This window comes from the organism of the source record quoted next, unplaced genomic scaffold, assembly GCF_019419815.1.
Source record: "Pyrus x bretschneideri cultivar Hongxiangsu unplaced genomic scaffold, Pyrus_bretschneideri_v1 Contig4, whole genome shotgun sequence".
NCBI lineage: Eukaryota > Viridiplantae > Streptophyta > Magnoliopsida > Rosales > Rosaceae > Pyrus > Pyrus x bretschneideri.
This window is the reverse complement of record NW_025999723.1, coordinates 2,371,698-2,385,125: the sequence shown is the minus strand read 5'-3', so window position 1 is coordinate 2,385,125 and position 13,428 is coordinate 2,371,698. Positions and strand designations below refer to the sequence as shown.

At 38.6% G+C, this 13,428-nt stretch overlaps 2 pseudogenes; one reads left to right on the top strand and one right to left on the bottom strand.

Moving 5' to 3' along the window:
- Positions 1-7: 7 nt before the first annotated feature.
- On the bottom strand, positions 8-3,557 carry LOC103934925 (annotated as a pseudogene).
- LOC125468854 lies at positions 3,431-5,301 on the top strand (annotated as a pseudogene).
- Positions 5,302-13,428: the final 8,127 nt, after the last annotated feature.

Sequence of the window (13,428 nt, the reverse complement as noted above, 5' to 3'; positions counted from 1 at the left end):
TAATTACCTTCACAGCTGAAAGTCGAGTGATCTCGTTTCCCATTCGATCAACAAGCACAGGAAGGCATACAGGTAACTCAACATCAAGGTTATCCCAAATGTTGACACAACTAGACCCATGCAAGATATAGCACATTCCTTGACCTCCTGAATAAGAAATTCAGGTCACATTCGTAATACATGGGATGTGAAGCAGAGTTGGTCACAATCTCATCCTTTTTCTGTATAAGATCCCTCAGCTTGAGGTAATCATCCACAACATTTGTAAGCTTTAGCTCCCTGATGAAATTCTGGGGTCGCATACCAGTATCGACAAAATTTTGAGAGTAATCATTCTGCTCTCCTCTGGAAGGAGCTTTACCAGGAGGTCCACTACTTTTATGAGGAACCCAACCACCTTGATTTTTATCAGCCGGAGTTCCTCGTCCCATTGGTCCTGCAGAATTAAAACCAGGGCTAGATATGTTTGGAGGAACTCCCCTTCCATGGCCAGATCGGTTAAAAAACATGGCAGGGTTTGTCAGAGTACCCCTGTTAGGAGGAAATCTTGGGCCTGATGATCCAGGAGGGACCGAGGAGAGACCAGGTGGGACACCTAACATATTCATGTCAACTCCCCCGAGCCCCAGGCCGCACGGTAGGAGAAAATGAAGGAATGAAGACACCATGGGACATCGGTGGACCTGGAGCAGGTGACATGCTAGGTGTAAGTGGCTGCATAGGTCCAGGTGGTGGCATTCCAAGGGGGCCAAACGGCGATTCCATTATTGGAAGTGGCATTCCTACCAGTTGGCTATCTCTTCCAGTAAGCCTGCCCCTTCCTCCTCTACCAACTTTCCCCCCTTTCATCCCATGGAAGAATTTCTATTGAAGAAACCTGGCTCCGCATTTCCACATGGAGGCTGTGAACCACCCCACAGAACTTTGGCCACCAGTACCATGCCCAGGCATGGAACCTTTCTGTCCTCTTCCTTTGCCTCCATGGGCATCAGAGTCCTTCCTCCATGAATTCTGATATCGCAAGGAGTTAATATCATCTGTATATCTTTCCTTTGAATCTTCCCTAGGTGGCCCAGATCCATACATCACTCCTTGTTCTGTCATCCTGCAGATATGCCCACTCTTCATCACTCGGTGCTGATTTCCCATCAGACTGCTGACCAGCTTCGGTCCTCCTAGCAAAGTTGGATACTGATTCTTCTCTTCCTTAATCTATAGGTTTAGTTTGGATCTCATTCACATCGTAACTTTCATTTGAAATTCTAAATTTTGATGAGGTCTTCACAGCTCCACCACAGCTTCCATCTTTCCTATTACTAGACCAACCGTGAGGCCTTTCATTGTCAGTCCTCTCACGACCGTGTCGTGGCAGCGCTCACTCCCTACCATGATCATAATTGATGTCCCCATTTTTGGAGTCTTTTTCACTATTGCCGGGTTGCCTTCTTTCCAGTTCTCTTTGGAACCTTCCTGGTCCTTACTCCTGCCAGTCCACTTATCATCTCTGCCTTTAGGTCGATCGTTCCTATAACCATCTTTTTCCAGTTCCTTCCTCTTAAGATTAAAATTCCTGTCATAATCCATCTTAAAGTATTCTGAATCCTGATAACGCCTCCCACTCCTATCAGGTGTCCTCAACCTGGTGGTACTTCCTACTTCTCTAGGACCCTTGTCTTTCGTCCCCCCATTTGTTTCTTCATCTGCATTCAAAGACCTCTCCTTGCTTTCAGCAACATCCCGACCAGTTGGAGTTCTCTGCTGTCTATGCCCTTCAGTTTTCTCCCTGCCTGATCTATCTTCACAAGTGGCAGGACTATCCCTGTTGTCTTCTTCCAGTGTTTCTGTCCTGCTTTTGCTCTTACTCTTTTCCACATCAGGTTTTCTCTCTTCCCTGTTAGATTTGGTAGGCCTATCACTGTTTGAATCCACACCACGGATTCTCCTGTCACTGGGTTCATTTCTCGCAGAGACACTCCTCTCTTTAGAACTCTCATACTTAGGATCAGAAGGCATACTGCTTCCTGAATCAGATTTTTCATAATGACTTTCTTCTGCCTTTCTCCCACCTTCTGATTCATCCCATCTTCTTCTTGAGGTTTTCACCTGTTCAGAAGAACCATGCGTCCTCTCGCCCTGCTTTCCTTGCTCTCGAATGCCTGGAATCTCTACCAAGTGTCTTTTCGGGCTCTCCTTCATGGGGTTTTCCTCTTTACTCCTACTTTCACTCTGAGTATCCTCATGATGTGTAAGCTTTGAGCTCGTTTTCCTTCTATCACTTTCTTCAGCTCGAATTGACCCTCTACTTCCCGACTTATCTCCGCCATCTTGCCTGTTCTCTAATCCCCCGTCCTGATACCAACTGCTCAACTTTTCTAAACTGCTCTCTTGTTTTTTCTTCATCTTCTTAGAACGCGACTCTTTCCTTGAGTCATAATCATCTTCATCGCTATCTGCAATGCTAGAGCCACCTGATCTCTTTCGGCTCTCACTTCTGTCCCCATAACTTCTCCTTCCACCGCTCTCTATTCCTCCCGTGTCTTATGCATTGCCAGACTTTATTGATCGGCTTGACCTGTGCTTCCTCTTATCACTGCCCTCCCACTCTTCATCGTCTCCAGCCCTATCATTCCTCAAATCTGAGCTATCCTCCAACTCTCGTTTCACATGACTTCGACTATGTTCGGGAGAATCCATCAAAACCCTAAAGCCTTCAAACTAACAAACATAATAATTATTACTATTATTTCTGATTTGCCTGATGTGCTTACATCAGGAGCAGATACTAGAAAGCCTAGTAACAAAATGATCCTGGATCCATTCCAGATGTAAAACATAAAATCAACACAAGTCAACGAATCCACTTAAAAATAAGAGAGCTATAAACAAATCACAATTAACCCCGAACCCCATTCGATTGACTTAACCAACAATCAAACTGAAATACCAAAAATCCAATTCAAGTTTTTTTCTTTTGCAATAAGAGAGTGCTTCACACACAATTTCAACCAAAACCCTAAAAGAAAAACAACTAAACCAATTCATTTTTTCATATTAATGCTAGTAATTGCACATAAACACACTAACAATAACACAATTAAGAAAAAATTGCAAGCTAATCCACCTAAAACCCTAAATTCGCAGGGGTTTGACGTTGACATTGCAATACAATCCCACACATGCCCTAAATACCAAATACAGTAGACACCAGGGTTTCGGAATCTCAAATTTTGTAAAATTTGAATCGGACTTACCCGAGAAAGAATCCGCCGTTGATAGGATTACAAATCTCGGGACCCTATTCAACCTGCAAGCAGCAATAGAAATGGCCATGGAAGAAGAGGAAGTAGAAGCAAAGCTGCTTTTGTATTTATATTCTTTATATCAAAATAACCACTGGACAAAGACATTACACTCACAACCCTACTTGTAATGGTTGATAAGAGAATCATCTGAGTCTCAGCCGCGTTCCAATTTGCTTGGATTATTGCTTAAAGAGAGTAGTGAAGAAGAATCAATAGGAAGCGCCGTCTTTAGGAACAAGGGTTTAACGACGGACGAACTGGTGGATGAGTGCAAGACCTTCTTCTTTGGTGGTCATGACACAACAGCATTGGCAATCACATGGTCGAGGCTACTTCTGGCTATGCATCCGGAGTGGCAAAACCAATTGAGACAAGAGATTAGGGAAGTGATTGGAGATATTGAAGTTGATGTGGACAGGCTTGCTGGACTAAAGAAGGTATTCCATAACTAATTAATTAACGATTAATTATATCGAATCAATTGTTTACATGCATGCATCAATGCATGAGTAGTTGCTAGTTGTGTCATGTACCTGAGCTCTACGGTGCGTGTATGCATGTGAGTCTCTGGTGTCTCTGGTGTAAAGACTAGGGACCATCTATGAAATATACTAATAAAAACTAGACAATTATTAGGCAAAGATATTAAATGCAATATGAGATGAGTAGAACACTCATCGTTGGCTAATAACTTCGGAAAAAGTAGAGATTAGGGAAGTGATTGGAGATATTGAAGTTGATGTGGACAGGCTTGCTGGACTAAAGAAGGTATTCCATAACTAATTAATTAACGATTAATTATATCGAATCAATTGTTTACATGCATGCATCAATGCATGAGTAGTTGCTAGTTGTGTCATGTACCTGAGCTCTACGGTGCGTGTATGCATGTGAGTCTCTGGTGTAAAGACTAGGGACCATCTATGAAATATACTAATAAAAACTAGACAATTATTAGGCAAAGATATTAAATGCAAAATGAGATGAGTAGAACACTCGTCGTTGGCTAATAACTTCGGAAAAAGTAGAGGTTTCACTATAAAATCAACTAAAAATATGGGGAGTAGCCTAATTTACTTATAAGCTTATGCAAGGTCTTCCATTAAGGTGGTATTCATTCTCAACACACTCAAGCCTAGAACGTGAACAACACAAATCGGGTAATATGGGGCACGTGTGCATGGCCGTTGAGCTTCACGCGCGGAACAACTTGCTCCAATACCATAAAAAAAATTTAAGTTTGACCATATAACCAATTGGCAATATGGGACTACCCCAACTTACCTATAAGCTCATGCAAATTTCCTTCCCACATCAATATAAGATTCATTCTCAACAACTTCATTAGCTACTGACATGCCTTTACTCTGAACCATTACCAACTGATACGCCTTTTACTCACCTTTTTCTGCACAACTAGTGTCGACAGCTATTTTGAGTTTTCTCCTCGTATAGTGATAGAGTTGAAGTAACCCAAGACAATTTTTGCTCCCTCTTTTATTTTCTTTCCAATTTGATTCAATAAAATCGCTTCTATCTGTTTATTTATCGTGTAATTAACTTGCAGTTGGGATGGGTGATAAGTGAGGTACTTAAGACTGTATCCCTCAGCACCAAATTCCCAACGGCAAGCAAGAGGGAACATCCGAGTGAATGATGACCTAACAGTCCCCATTGGAACCAACATATATGTGGATCGACATAGTCGGCATGCGCCACGACCCAGCCCTATGGGGCGACGACATCAACAAGTTCAAGCCAGAGAGGTTCAAGGACGGCATCCATGGAGGTTGCAAGCACAAGATGGGGTACTTATCTTTTGGGTTTGGAGGAAGAATGTGCATTGGTCGAAATTTAACCTTTTGGAGATGAAGGTTGTCCTAACCCTAATTCTATCTAGGTTTTCTTTTACCATCTCTCCGACATATTGCCATTCTCCTTGTATCATGCTGACAATGAGGCCTTTTATGGATTGCCTATAGTATTTCAGCCGCTTTAATCTCTTTGGAGATGAAGATTGTGCTAACCCTAATTCTGTCAGTATTTTTATTAAGAAATAAAGTAATAAACCAAGGATTTTCAGTTATTAGTGTTTCAAGTCAAGCCCTATTGATTAAATAATCGTTTGTGGTTACAGTCATCCTCCATATCCACAATAATGTTATTCTTACCACAATTTTATACCACATTTATTTACCATCTTAGGTGCCAAATGATTTGGACAACCACATCATCTAAATTAATTAGTATTTAATCAAAATGTTAAACAATAATTAATAAAAATATTGTTAACTAAATAATGATTGTGGTATATGAGGAGTCTCATTCTTCCACCTAAGATTATTTAAGTATTTTAATTAATAAAAAGATTGAAATTAAATGATATAGCTTGACCAACTCATTTGCCACCTAAGATGGTAAATAAATGTGGTATAAAATTGTGGTAAGAATATCATTATTGCCTTATCCATGGTTTTCTTCCCTCTCCTTTTCCGACCCTTCCCACCTAGTTCCAACAATCCTCGACTCCATATATTTTTGGATCTGCACCGACTGACCATCAACGCTTTTTGACGCAATTCTCTTGATCGATTTTTAATTTCAAGGACCATCTTGATGGTGTGGGTCAATTTCAAGGACCATTTGTAATAAAAACCCTATTCTAAAATAGCCATATTATACTTTTCTTGGTTTTATCTTTTTATACTACAAACGATTGCATAAAAACTTATATTTTTATTTTAGAAATGGTAAACCACCATGTCTTCAACTTAACCAACTAGTAAAAGGCCTCCGCGATATTAGTAGTGAATCTTTTTATATATATAAATTGTATATTATTTTGTTATATCTATGACGCAAAGCTCCATTCTCTAACAACACCAAAAATGATTTCTTTGAAACGTACATTTTGCTCATAGTTGCTTCCGATTCCAGTGTCGAATCAGAGGCCGCTTTGGATGTTTCGTAACCTGGCCTGCCATTGCAGCGGCTAGGTATGAGGATTTTTTGTGTGATAACTAGCTAAGGCATGCAAATTGGGGTTTTAGTATTCGTTTGAGTGTATAGGCAGGTTGGGTGAATGTTTTGGTAGTTTGAAGAGCCGAAGATTTATTTATACGAGTCTACTCCTGATTTCGTTGGGAAAACTATCTTGCTGGCCTAGTTAACCCTTACTTTTTCCATGACTCTATTTTCCTTCTTTTTTTTTTTCTTCCACCTTTTATTTTATGTTCCTGCTTTTGACTAGAAACAATAAGGGATTATATTATATAGTCCCCTTTACATGCTGATATGTATAGGCAGCCAGATGAGCTGGGCAATCGATGGAGGAGTTATTTGGAGAAGGTGGAAACTGAAGGCGATTCTGCTTTGGTTGTTGCGGCAGTCAGCAAAGACTAGTTGATACATTTATTCTTGGTCCAATTAAAACGACAGCAGATTCGTGTCGGACTGATCAACCGACCAATTGCCCGTCGGTATCTCGTGTGTGTGTGGGTACGTACCATTCTTGAAACGTTGGGGTTGTTGTTGTTAGAAAAATATGGTCTAATTGCTATATTTTATCATATAGAAAATTAAGAAATAATTCATGCAATTATATATTAAAATTAATGCATGCACATGAGTAACCAATATTAAATGAACATGACATAATGGATTAGAAAAACTTGGAAATACGGTCGAGGTAAGTGTTGGACACTTTATCCTTCACTACGGTGCTCATGGTTGATCGGCGCATGTCTCCCAAGATACAACCACCACGTCCTTGTAATAGTAGCACTCCAAATCATAAGACTCCATGTACCACAATTGTGTTGAAAACTCTCAAATATTTAGTGCACTCTATGTATAATTATTTAAAACAAATGAAAAGTTTTTTTTTTTGTGATTATAGGGGGCTTCCCTATTTATAGAATATGAGATACCTCTTTGGAAAGTATGTGACTATTTGTAAAGAGTCAAAAGTTGCAACTCTTTATTTGAGTATACACATATTTTTACCAAAAGGATACACTTCTAATTTCCATTCAATTAATAAATTTAATATAATAATAATATTATTAAATTTTCCAACAATTCCCTACATGAATGGAAATTGACTCAATACCAGCAAATAACAATGCAGACAGTAGAGAGAGAATTCAATAGGAAAAGTACTGCATCGGGATATGTGGCTTTTGTCTTTGAACTTTTTGTACTGAATTACTATCGGATTTACTTGGCTAATCAGTGAACGTTATGTCTTGAACTGCTCAACCGTTTGTGTAAACCAAGACAATTGTAATCACACAATACCCTTTCAGACACCCCATGGTTGCTCAATTGTGTTCATTTTGACCCTGAACAATTCTTGGTTTCTCATTAGTGCTTTTAGAGAACTAAGCCCTTCAAAAAATTCTCATAGGAACGACCTCATTCCTCACTCAAGATAGGTGACTTCCCATTAAGAGTATCCTACAATACCCCACTTGTTATTTCCAAGTATATGAATCGTTAAAATCAAAGTTTATCCTAAATATGCTGCAAATAACACTGTTTCATCATAAGATATAGGTAGGAGATTATCTTCGCAGTGCTCCCATTGAATCATCCACAATTCGGTTGTCCCTTTGAACCTAGATCTTGGGATCTCCAGTCAGCTAGGTTGGGTTGCCATTATAGCAATTCTTAAGACGTACGCTTTTAACCAATTCCCCTCGATGATACAACTTACTCTCTAGTCAAACCTTTAAAAATTGGTACCACTAGGTTGACTACTCATTCTATGGCCATCACAAACTTTATATCCATACATGGAAATTATTTCCTTTGAGAGTAGTTGTTTTCCAATGTTAAGTTTTTCAAACATATATTGGGACTTACTAAGTAATTTGCCTATGCTTGGGTAAACTCTCCCCACGTTTAAGGTATTTATTATTGAAAAGCCTATAACCCTTCAATACCTTAAAAATACCATTGCAAGAGATAATCTTTATCTCTTTTTAGAAGCAAATTACTTTTTCATTCTACTTAAGTTGACATATAATCCAAAGATAACTACGTCACTCCCCCACAATTCACTCACTTTGTGGTTGCTTTTTAATGCTATTAATAATTCACTTTCATACTTTAAGAAGTAAGAACATGTGATAGATAAGTTCTCCGTCTATCTTCACTTGCCAAGCCTTTTAGCCTCATCAGCCCTTCTAGTTAGGAAAACTTGGCACTTTATTTAGAGGCACCTTCATGGTTCTTAGCACTTTAAACTCTCCAAGTTCTCATGGCTAATGCCTTGTAAACACATTTTAAATACATTTGTAGTGTACATAATACAAATTAATCCTAAAAGGGACAAATGCCTTTCTACACTTACTCAAATACTTTTAGTATCCACAACATCTCTCACTTCTTTTAAATTTGGACGATTGTACAAATGAATGAATCATGTCCATAAAACCTTTTAAAATATATGGAAAGATACAAGATTAAACCACCACACTATCGTGGAGAAAAGCTTGATGCAATTCTTCAACGTTTTGTATTATTTCACTATTTGTACCACGTTAGAAGAATGAATGAGTGAAGTTTGATAGCATACCAAACCTAGCAATTCTTACAGTACATGAATTTGCATCAGCATGTCGAGACACCACAGTCCCGTAATATGCTCTTTTTCCAAAACTTCGCGACATAATTTCCCAAATTCCTATGGGAACATGTATATGGAATTGTCAAACGGTTGCATCCCCTCAGACAATCTTTGGTCTTTGATTGAAATGTCAAACTCTTTTATCTGGAAAATACAATATTTCCAGATTCTGCAAACCAATTCTTCTATGTCAAAATGGTTCATCCATTGTTGAACCAGAATTTGTTCATCCCTCCACTTCTAATCAAGAGGTCTTGTTATCAAATGGTGCGATGGGTTATACCTTGGCCAACCTAAACAAAAATTGTACTAGCCACAAAAAAACCTTCTAAGACTTCTAATCTGATATTGCAATTGTTCCTTAAATCTCTATGCTTCCTTCGCAAGCGCTTCCGATTTCTTCAACAACAAACCAATATATATCACCTTCTTTAGTTCACTAGTACAAAAAATACTTTGCGCGACACGGATCCTTCATCGCGCAAAGTCAAAAAACGTTGCACAAAAATTAGCCCAACAAACCTTCGTCGCACCAAGGCAGTGAAAGTTGGGTTTGCACAACGCAGTATTCTAACCAAAATGTTCAGTTAGGCGGGGAGGACTTAGGCAGCTGTCTAGGCGCTCGCTAGGCGTCTGAGGCGGGCTAAGCGGCAGTCTAGGCGGTTTGAATCTCGCTGAAAATCCTAAACTTGCTGTTATTTTGGCAACGGATCTACAACTTCCGATCTCGTACGTAGCAGCAGAGCCCAGACGAATTTCTACAACTCGTCTATGTGAAGATGAGGGAAGAGAGAGAGATTACCACTGAATTTCTGCAACTCGTCTATGTGAAAATGAGGGAATAGAGTGCGAAAAAAGAGAGAAAGAGACAATTAAACATTTGGGATCTCAAATCAAGGGAAATTCGTCGGGGCTCTGTTACTACGTACGAGATTGGAAGTTGTAGATCTGTTGCGAAAATTCCAACAAGTTTGGGATTTGCAGCGAGATTCAAACCGCCTAGACTGCCGCCTAGCCCGCCTCAGACGCCTAGCAAGCGCCTAGGTGGCCACCTAAGTCCTCCTCGCCTAATTGAACATTTTGGTCTAAATTGAGTCGGAGCTCCTCCACCCAGCGCCTAGGCGGCCGTCTAGGCCGATTTTTAGAATATTGGTTTTAATTATCAAAACCATGGACGCTGATGGTTTTGATGGACTGGGATCTCAAATATATATTTTACATTGAAACCATGGACCCAAGGTGGTGGACGGGTGATGTGAAAGAGGTGAGGTGCTAATGGTTTTAATAATGAAGACCACCCACTATGTGGGTTTTTTATATTTTTAAAAGTTTGGGATATATATATATATATATATATATATGTTATATAAATTATTTAGATAATATTTTGTTTTTTTTTCCTAGGCAAGCATATTATATATGTACATAAAACATTCACATATGTATGTTCTTCTATAAGAAATAACATATTAGTCAATAATTATTTACATTTGATATAGTAAATTTAATTAGTTCATAAAATATATAAGAAATTTATCTAAATCCGCCTAGGCCGTCTAGGCACTAGGCGCTAAATCGCCGCTAGACTAACGCCTAGCGTTTTTTAGAACCTTATAGCAACAAAAAAGTAACCTACGTCACACAAAGTGGTTTTGCGCAACACAGAATCTATGTCGCGCAAAACTACTTTGCGTGACGGAGCAAATTTCTTCCCGCAAGTTGCCGTCACACAAACATATTTTTATACTAGTGGTTGCTACCTTTTCCTCAACCTACAAGCTTGCGACAGCGGCAGCTGCCTGCTTTGCCTTCTCCTCTTCTCGCGGCCGCTTCTCTTCCTTTTGCATTTTCTCCAACTCCCACTTGCGTTGCATGTCCTCTTCCTTCCGCATGTTCTCCAACTCCTTGCGCGCGCTGTAAGCATCCCACAAAACAAAAACAATCAAACACATAATATAATTTGGCTATAGAATACAAGGAGCATATGGATTAACAAAAAATTTATAAAACAAAGTAATATGGAGGACGACGGAAATAAAGGTCCTTTACCATTCACTCTCCGGAACCCTAAAACCACTCAATTCAAACGATTTTTCTTTTTTTTTTTCTATTTTAACAGGGAACAAGTTCCTTAAAACACATTTTTCGCTCGTGGTGCCTTTTGATTCCAGTGTCAAAGTTTTGGCACACATTTTTGTGGGGTTTAAACTGTTATGTATTTCAATGATCAAATTGTTTATCTTTTATGTTTTACCTCAAAAATCATGTCTATATAAAAAAAAATCACCTAAATTCAAAATCATATAACCGTTAGATTAAAATTAGTATTTATTTGTAAAACTGTATTCGACCATTTGCTTCACTACTAATGAATGTCATCAGGGACGAAGCCGGAGATTTATGTGAATGAGGGCATCCTCAAACAACAAAGTCATAATTAAAAAGCTCAAGAATTTGCTAAACACAATACTTATATATTAATATTTAAGTTTTTCATACAACAGTCCCTTACAATATCCCTCGACGTGTTTTCATGTTTTGAAAGAGTTGCATGACAACATCATTACCAATACCATCAAATATCTCTCTCTATAAAAAATAACCATGTTATTATTCATCCATTGATCTCTCATCCGATTTCTCAATCGATTTTTCAAAATTTTCATGGCCGAAAATGCTCTTTCAACGGTTGCAGTAGCAACTGGAAGAGTTAGTGCTAATGTCATAAGCAAGTAAACCAGCGAATACACCTTGTGTTTCTTGCATTGAACCTTTTTTTTTTTTGCAAGATCTCCAATCTCTTTTAAACCTAAAAACTCAATGCTAGACCGCATATCCACAAAGTAAGTCTCAAGTTGAATCTTAAGTATCACCAGCTTATTCGTAGAGAAGTCTTTAGGATAAAACTGGGCAAGACGCAATAGCTTTTGACTATCAAAAGCAGAGAAGGAGTCGGCTGGACATAAACATGCCAAACAAAGAAGTAACTCAGTGTTGGTCTCATTGAAACGATTATTTAGTTCTTGAATCTACCAATCCAAAACAACATAAAATATCCCAACATAATAATGATGCATATTTGTGACTACTTGTGCTTTTCGTTGCCCTCGTCTTCGAGAAAGAAACATATCATCCATATTAGGCACATCAATATCATATTTAAGACAAAATTCTAAGACTTCACTAAGTAAAGAATCCCAACCACTTTTCCTCATTATCTCCAACCTTTGCTTACAAACTCCAACCAACTTCATGGCATTTACAATATCCTGATCCTTCCTTTGCAATGCTTGTGACAATTCATTGGTTATTCCTAGTATATCTTTCATCAAGTGTAGATTAAACACAAAATCAAATGATTGAATGGAATCCAATAAATTATTCGCTTCACATCTTTGTTGAGAGCTTACTCCATCATCTGCTATTACTTCAAGTACATCAAGTATGGATGAAAACATAGTCATTATACTTACTAAAGTACCAAGGTGTGAACCCCAACGTGTTTCTCCAGCACGTTTCAAAGTAGTTTCTTGATTTTTGCCTTTCCCTCTTGTAAACTCACCATTGTTTAGTGTTTCAATAACTGCAATAGATTGCTTCTCTCGAAGATGATCACAACGCTTCGATGAAGCTCCAACAAGATTTACCAAAATAGTAACCATACTAAAAAGAGACTCAATTTGGATGTTCTTCTTTGCCACAACTATAAGAGCTAATTGAAGTTGATGTGCAAAGCAATGAATATAATAGGCACAACCACTTTCTTTCATAATAAGAGCTTTAAGACCATTGAACTCATCTTGCATATTGCTGGCCCATCGTAACCTTGCCCACGCAACCTAGACATACTCAATTTATGCCTAGAAAATACCTCATCAATGGTTTCCTTGAGTGAGAGAGCAGTGGTACTAGTAACATGCTCAATGCCAATAAAACGCTCAACAACATGCCCATTCTTATCCACATAACGCAATACAATAGCCATTTGTTCCTTCGTTGATACGTCGCGAGATTCATCAATCAAAATAGAGAACAACGAAGTGCCAACATCTTCAATAATAGCCTTGATCGTCTCAGTTACACAAGCATTTACAATGTCTTTTTGAATATCTGGTGATGTCAATTTGTGATTCTCTGGAGCATTTTTCAAAGTAACGGTTTTCACATCCTCATTGTGGTCGGCAAGAAACTGTAGAAGCTCAAGAAAGTTTCCATGGTTGCTTGAATGTTCAGATTCATCATTACCACGAAATGCAGGCCCTTGTCTCAAAAGAAATCGACAACAATCAATTAATGCATTCAACCGAGCTCTATATTGAATTCGAGCTTCATCATGAGTTTTAGAGAATAAAGACTGGATATGTTGTTTTTGACTCCTTAAAGCTTCAAAATTACTCCATGCTTGATTGTGTGCACTATTGACACCTCCAATATGAGTTAGAAGTCTTTCTTTCTTCTTCCAGTTAGAAAATCCTTCGCCAACAAAGAAATCAC